Here is a 9,248-nt window from a genome sequence, read left to right on the forward strand (position 1 = left end):
TTTGAAGGGTTTTATAACGATAACAGGAAATAAAGGATAATAAATAATACTAAAAACTTTTTTAGAACTCTAGAGGTAAATTTCAGCACATACACACTTATACATATATGTATATGATGTATTAATATAAAGAATGTATTGGGGTGTAAAGTGTATTTGTTGTCATGGTTTGTGTTTAAAACAAGTTTGACAATGCAGTATTATATAATACATGTAGAGCATTTCACATGATACTAACACATAGGAAGAGAACAAAGTTTGCCACAAAATATTATGACAGGAGAGTTTCAAGGATGGGCTGATTAATGGTGTGAAATACAGCAGAGAACAAAAGAGGGTGAAATCAGAGAGGGGGTTATTGTTTTAAAAATAATTAACTTGTAAAAAAAATCAAAGGTGATGTACAAACCATGACTTAGTCTGCAAAATATCTACTGTTAATAACGTATACAGACAGTTACAGAAAGATAGAGAAGATGAAAAGGCAGAGGGCTATGTACCAGATGAAGGAACAAGAAAAAACCCCAGAAAAACAACTAAATGAAGTGGAGATAGGCAACCTTCCAGAAAAAGAATTCAGAATAATGATAGTGAAGATGATCCAGGACCTTGGAATAAGAATGGAGGCAAAGATTGAGAAGATGCAAGAAATGATTAACAAAGACCTAGAAGAATTAAAGAACAAACAAACAGAGATGACCAATACAATAACTGAAATGAAAACTACACTAGAAGGAATCAATAGCAGAATAACTGAGGCAGAAGAACGGATAAGTGACCTGGAAGACAGAATGATGGAATTCACTGCTGCGGAACAGACTAAAGAAAAAAGAATGAAAAGAAATGAAGACAGCCTAAGAGACCTCTGGGACAACATTAAACGCAACAACATTCGCATTATAGGGGTCCCAGAAGGAGAAGAGAGAGAGAAAGGACCAGAGAAAATATTTGAAGAGATTATAGTCGAAAACTTCCCTAACATGGGAAAGGAAATAGCCACCCAAGTCCAGGAAGAGCAGAGAGTCCCATACAGGATAAACCCAAGGAGAAACACGCCGAGACACATAGTAATCAAAGTGGCAAAAATTAAGGACAAAGAAAAATTATTGAAAGCAGCAAGGGAAAAACGACAAATAACATACAAGAGAACTCCCATAAGGTTAACAGCTGATTTCTCAGCAGAAACTCTGCAAGCCAGAAGGGAGTGGCATGATATACTTAAAGTGATGAAAGGGAAGAACCTACAACCAAGATTACTCTACCCGGCAAGGATCTCATTTAGATTTGATGGAGAAATCAAAAGCTTTACAGACAAGCAAAAGCTAAGAGAATTCAGCACCACCAAACCAGCTCTACAACAAATGCTAAAGGAACTTCTCTAAGTGGGAAACACAAGAGAAGAAAAGGACCTACAAAAACAAACCCAAAACAATTAAGAAAATGGTCATAGGAACATACATATCGATTATTACCTTAAACGTGAATGGATTAAATGCCCCAACCAAAAGACATAGACTGGCTGAATGGATACAAAAACAAGACCCATATATATGCTGTCTACAAGAGACCCACTTTAGACCTAGGGACACATACAGACTGAAAGTGAGGGGATGGAAAAAGATATTCCATGCAAATGGAAATCAAAAGAAAGCTGGAGTAGCTATACTTATATCAGATAAAATAGACTTTAAAATAAAGAATGTTACAAGAGACAAGGAAGGACACTTCATAATGATCCAGGGATCAATCCAAGAAGAAGATATAACAATTATAAATATATATGCACCCAACATAGGAGCACCTCAATACATAAGGCAACTGCTAACAGCTATAAAAGAGGAAATCGACAGTAAAACAATAATAGTGGGGGACTTTAACACCTCACTTACACCAATGGACAGATCATCCAAAATGAAAATAAATAAGGAAACAGAAGCTTTAAATGACACAATAGACCAGATAGATTTAATTGATATATATCGGACATTCCATCCAAAAACAGCAGATTACACATTCTTCTCAAGTGCGCACGGAACATTCTCCAGGATAGATCACATCTTGGGTGAGAAATCAAGCCTCAGTAAATTTAAGAAAATTGAAATCATATCAAGCATCTTTTCTGACCACAACGCTATGAGATTAGAAATGAATTACAGGGAAAAAAACGTAAAAAGGACAAACACATGGAGGCTAAACAATACGTTACTAAATAACCAAGAGATCACTGAAGAAATCAAAGAGGAAATCAAAAAATACCTAGAGACAAATGACAATGAAAACACGACGACCCAAAACCTATGGGATGCAGCAAAAGCAGTTCTAAGAGGGAAGTTTATAGCTATACAAGCCTACCTAAAGAAACAAGAAAAAGCTCAAGTAAACAATCTAACCTTACACCTAAAGAAACTAGAGAAAGAAGAACAAACAAAACCCAAAGTTAGCAGAAGGAAAGAAATCATAAAGATCAGAGCAGAAATAAATGAAATAGAAACAAAGAAAACAATAGCAAAGATCAATAAAACTAAAAGTTGGTTCTTTGAGAAGATAAACAAAATTGATAAGCCATTAGCCAGACTCATCAAGAAAAAGAGGGAGAGGACTCAAATCAATAAAATCAGAAATGAAAAAGGAGAAGTTACAACAGACACTGCAGAAATACAAAGCATCCTAAGAGACTACTACAAGCAACTTTATGCCAATAAAATGGACAACCTGGAAGAAATGGACAAATTCTTAGAAAGGTATAACCTTCCAAGACTGAACCAGGAAGAAACAGAAAATATGAACAGACCAATCACAAGTAATGAAATTGAAACTGTGATTAAAAATCTTCCAACAAACAAAAGTCCAGGACCAGATGGCTTCACAGGTGAATTCTATCAAACATTTAGAGAAGAGCTAACACCCATCCTTCTCAAACTCTTCCAAAAAATTGCAGAGGAAGGAACACTCCCAAACTCATTCTATGAGGCCACCATCACCCTGATACCAAAACCAGACAAAGACACTACAAAAAAAGAAAATTACAGACCAATATCACTGATGAATATAGATGCAAAAATCCTCAACAAAATACTAGCAAACAGAATCCAACAACACGTTAAAAGGATCATACACCACGATCAAGTGGGATTTATCCCAGGGATGCAAGGATTCTTCAATATACGCAAATCAATCAATGTGATACACCATATTAACAAATTGAAGAATAAAAACCATATGATCATCTCAATAGATGCAGAAAAAGCTTTTGACAAAATTCAACACCCATTTCTGATAAAAACTCTCCAGAAAGTGGGCATAGAGGGAACCTACCTCAACATAATAAAGGCCATATATGACAAACCCACAGCAAACATCATTCTCAATGGTGAAAAACTGAAAGCATTTCCTCTAAGATCAGGAACGAGACAAGGATGTCCACTCTCAACACTATTATTCAACATAGTTTTGGAAGTCCTAGCCACGGCAATCAGAGAAGAAAAAGAAATAAAAGGAATACAAATTGGAAAAGAAGAAGTAAAACTGTCACTGTTTGCGGATGACATGATACTATACATAGAGAATCCTAAAACTGCCACCAGAAAACTGCTAGAGCTAATTAATGAATATGGTAAAGTTGCAGGATACAAAATTAATGCACAGAAATCTCTTGCATTCCTATACACTAATGATGAAAAATCTGAAAGAGAAATTATGGAAACACTCCCATTTACCACTGCAACAAAAAGAATAAAATACCTAGGAATAAACCTACCTAGGGAGACAAAAGACCTGTATGCAGAAAACTATAAGACACTGATGAAAGAAATTAAAGATGATACCAACAGATGGAGAGATATACCATGTTCTTGGATTGGAAGAATCAACATTGTGAAAATGAGTATACTACCCAAAGCAATCTACAGATTCAATGCAATCCCTATCAAATTACCAATGGCATTTTTTACGGAGCTAGAACAAATCATCTTAAAATTTGTATGGAGACACAAAAGACCCCGAATAGGCAAAGCAGTCTTGAGGCAAAAAAATGGAGCTGGAGGAATCAGACTCCCTGACTTCAGACTATACTACAAAGCTACAGTAATCAAGACAATATGGTACTGGCACAAAAACAGAAACATAGATCAATGGAACAAGATAGAAAGTCCAGAGATTAACCCACGCACCTATGGTCAACTAATCTATGACAAAGGAGGCAAAGATATACAATGGAGAAAAGACAGTCTCTTCAATAAGTGGTGCTGGGAAAACTGGACAGCTACATGTAAAAGAATGAAATTAGAATACTCCCTAACACCATACACAAAAATAAACTCAAAATGGATTAGAGACCTAAATATAAGACTGGACACTATAAAACTCTTAGAGGAAAACATAGGAAGAACACTCTTTGACATAAATCACAGCAAGATCTTTTTTGATCCACCTCCTAGAGTAATGGAAATAAAAACAAAAATAAATAAGTGGGACCTAATGAAACTTCAAAGCTTTTGCACAGCAAAGGAAACCATAAACAAGACGAAAAGACAACCCTCAGAATGGGAGAAAATATTTGCAAATGAATCAACGGACAAAGGATTAATCTCCAAAATATATAAACAGCTCATTCAGCTCAATATCAAAGAAACAAACACCCCAATCCAAAAATGGGCAGAAGACCTAAATAGACATTTCTCCAAAGAAGACATACAGACGGCCACGAAGCACATGAAAAGATGCTCAACATCACTAATTATTAGAGAAATGCAAATCAAAACTACAATGAGGTATCACCTCACTCCTGTTAGAATGGGCATCATCAGAAAATCTACAAACAACAAATGCTGGAGAGGGTGTGGTGAAAAGGGAACCCTCTTGCACTGTTGGTGGGAATGTAAATTGATACAGCCACTATGGAGAACAATATGGAGGTTCCTTAAAAAACTAAAAATAGAATTACCATATGACCCAGCAATCCCACTACTGGGCATATACCCAGAGAAAACCGTAATTCAAAAAGACACATGCACCCGAATGTTCATTGCAGCACTATTTACAATAGCCAGGTCATGGAAGCAACCTAAATGCCCATCAACAGACAAATGGATAAAGAAGATTTGGTACATATATACAATGGAATATTACTCAGCCATAAAAAGGAACGAAATTGAGTCATTTGTTGAGACGTGGATGGATCTAGAGACTGTCATACAGAGTGAAGTAAGTCAGAAAGAGAAAAACAAATATCGTATATTAATGCATGTATGCGGAACCTAGAAAAATGGTACAGATGAGCCAGTTTGCAGGGCAGAAGTTGAGACACAGATGTAGAGAATGGACATATGGACACCAAGGGGGGAAAACTGCGGTGGGGTGGGGATGGTGGTGTGCTGAATTGGGCGATTGGGATTGACATGTATACACTGATGTGTATAAAACTGATGCCTAATAAGAACCTGCAGTATAAAAAAACAAACAAAACAACTAATACTAAACTTTCATTGGGTTATTTGTATGGAAATATGTTAATAGAAATGTTTCAGACATTACATGAAATTTCTAAAAATCTTATATTTGTATTTGTATGGAAATATGTATGGAAATATGTTAATATAAATGTTTCAGACATTACATGAAATTTCTAAAAATCATATTTGTATTTGTATGGAAATATGTATGGAAATATGTTAATATAAATGTTTCAGACATTACATGAAATTTCTAAAAATCTTATATGTTCTGGTATAATGTTATAAGTAATAATCCTAGTTATTACTTTAAAATGTATATCTCAGAAATAACTAATTTTCTTGTCAACTGCATTATTATGAACTTTCATCAAATCTTTAACCGTGGTCATTTTTAAGTCTTTTGTCATTTACATACAGTTCTGGGTGTACTCTGATGATTTTGCAAATATGTTCCTATAAAAGGGTTTCATCTTCAAGAAATTCATGGAAAAGACTCTGACAAGTACAGGTTTCTGGTAACGGACTGTACTGCTGAACTGAATGAATAAGCATTTTCAGAACTCTAATGAAAAACTGATGAACTCATAAAAGTGCTAACAAAAGATCAAGATGAAAAAAAAAAATTAATTACATGGGACTGAGTGAACTGATGAGGATGAGTATAATTTTTGTGACTTTCTGTCTGAATTAAAAAAAAAAAAAAAAAATCCCACAAGGACTCAGAGGCAAAGAATATACAAATCAATTTTCACTGCAAAGTAAAGGAGCTGTTACAGTGGAGGATTACTGGACTGAATGTCAATATTATGACATAGTATGAGTGTGTTTCGTGTTTGGTAATTGCAATCATTGTTGCTTTTGTTGTGGTCATCCATGAACAATGCTTGGTGTCAGTCGATTTATCTCTTGTAAAAATAAAATACAGTGTGTGTGTGTGAAAAAAAAAAATAGTTCACATGCCTGAGGCTAGTAAAAAAAAAAAAAAAAACGTATACAGTAACGATGCTTTATAGTGCCAAATGACAGTAAAAAATATAAAGAAAAACTATACATGTAAAGAAACAGACAAGATGATTTCTACACAGAAATTACAATAAACAGTGAACAGCAGCTCTATCTCTTTAAGTATGTTCTTTAAAAGGGAATAAACTACTTACATTCTGTATATAATGTAAGACAAAAACAGTCTTGGAACTTGGGACACGTGAAACCTTTATGAGACTCCCTTTTTTTTTTGCTGTCTGATATGGATTGAAACTTTGGTTGAATTCCCAGTGGGGCAGGTGAGTCTGGAGATAAGCTTTATGGTTTCTCCAGCAGGTGTCTGCAGACTCCAAACACAGCAGTGGTTCCAATTCACCATGTATCTGCTGCAGTCACCATTCCACCCACATTTTCATTAGAATACCGGAGTTTAGTGAAGGTTCTTAAGCTGTTCAAGTAATTAGTCTCCAAGTGTCTGGAGGGGGTGGAATGGGAGAACAAAGCAGGAGAATTAGGGTGGGTAGACAGAGAAATCAAACACCTCACTCTTTCTTACAACATTAGAGGGAAAGCCTCACTGCCTGGCCTCGCTGTGAGAGACCCACTGCACCTTCCTTGTGCTCCCAGGGCCCTGATCTCTTCTCCACACCCTCCAGACATTAGTTCTTTTTTGCTACTAAATTCCACCTCTTTGTATTTTCTCTAGGATCGGTCATGCTTTCCTACAAAAATTATGTATGCTTATTCTCCCTCTATCTCATCTAGTGCCTTGCAAAATGATCAACTGCCAGAAGTTAAATTTCTAAACTTTTTTGTCTGCTTAGCTACTTTTGCTCTGTGGAAGGGTAACCATGTCTCTTTGTTCATAACTCCCCCGCCCCTGTCCTGTGTGGATAAGGTGATGAGAAAGACCCGTATATTCTTGGTCCCATGCATGAAGTGGTGCAGAGAAATACTGGGAATTTTTTGCTATATACTATAGTTGTACTCCCCCAGCTGTGACTCTCAATCATGGCTGTGTATTAAAATTGCCTGGGAAGCTTTAAACAATACCCATGTCTAAGCCCATCTCAAACCAATTAAATTAGAGGGTGGGTTCCAAATATCACTTGTTTGTCCGTTTGATCATTTTCTTTCTAAGCTGCTCAGGTCATTCTAAGAAGTTGCTTTGACACTATTCTGGAGAAGGAAAAAGCTAAAAGGTATTAGTCCTTCCCCTCACAGAGTTTATAGTCTAGGTGAGAAGGACAGGCAATGAATAAACACATAAAATGGGAGGAGAGACCAGGAAGATGTAAACTAAGCTAGGGTGCTAGTAATAAGCTCTCGAAGAAAAGTTAAGCAGAGACCTAAAGGAAGAATGAAATAGTTTTAGCACAGTAGAAGCTTAAAAAATATTTGTTGAAATGCATTGAGATACATTTAACCAAATCAGTGCCTCTGCCTGGGCCAGAAATTTTAGAAACATAGTCCTAATATTATGAAACAGTCTGCAGTACTAGAAAAATGGCAATTATGATTTCTTTTTTATTTTCAAAATAATGCATCTATAAATTTATAAATGAAAGCATAGAAATACATTAAATGAAAAGGAATGGGTTTCCCTTCTCCTTTCCTCTCCAGCCACACTCTCTGGAGGCAATTACTTTTTTTTTTTTTTTTTTTAATTTATTTATCTATGGCTGTGTTGGGTCTTCGTTTCTGTGCGAGGGCTTTCTCTAGTTGTGGCAAGCGGGGGCCACTCTTCATCGCGGTGCGCGGGCCTCTCACTATCGCGGCCTCTCTTGTTGCGGAGCACAGGCTCCAGACGCGCAGGCTCAGTAGCTGTGGCGCACGGGCCTAGTTGCTCCGCGGCATGTGGCATCTTCCCAGACCAGGGCTCGAACCCGTGTCCCCTGCATTGGCAGGCAGATTCTCAACCACTGCGCCACCAGGGAAGCCCGGCAATTACTTTTAAGCATTTCTAATTTTATTTCTCTTAGTGGTCATCTCTATTATTATTAATAAAATGTTTATAGTTCTATTTCTTGATCTATTAATTCAGATAGTATCTATTTACTTTACACAATGGAAAGTGAGTTGTTAACTAACTCATGCTGCCATTTACATCTGACTGTTTTTGATAATTGTATTACTATATATCATAATTCTTCAACTACTTATATAAATTCTTCTAACGTACTAAATCCTATCTCTTTTTCAGTGTTTTTGAGGTAAATTGACAAAAAATGTGTATATTTAAGGTATACAGTTTGATGTTAGATATACATTGTAAAATATTCATCACAATCAAATTAATAAACATATCCATCACCTCACATAGGTATCATTTTCTTATCTTTTCTTTCTTTTTTTTGTGATGAGAATACTTAAGATCTATCTTTTTAGCAAATTTCAAGTATGCAATACAGTATTGTTAAGTATAGTCACGTTGCTGTACATTCAACCACCAGAAAGTCATCTATTTCACTCCTATAAAATAATAAGCCACTGGGATGTAATATACAGCATGAAGAATATGGTCATGTAATAACTATGTATGAGAACAGATGGCTACTAGATTTATTGTGGTGATCAATTTATAATGTATGCAAATATCAAATCATTATGTAGCACACCTGAAAGTAACATAATATTGCACATCAACTGTATTTCAATAAAAAAATTAAACTCACTTATGATAAACTGGAGGAGAAAAAAGGAAATATATGCCTATCTTTAGGACAATTCCTTATATAATAGAATATGTGTAAGGGTGTTTATAAGTATTATATAATAATACAATTCAAGGGATATTTTCCCTGAAAATAT

This window comes from Balaenoptera ricei, chromosome 8 (genome assembly GCF_028023285.1).
Source record: "Balaenoptera ricei isolate mBalRic1 chromosome 8, mBalRic1.hap2, whole genome shotgun sequence".
Taxonomy (NCBI): Eukaryota; Metazoa; Chordata; class Mammalia; order Artiodactyla; family Balaenopteridae; genus Balaenoptera; species Balaenoptera ricei.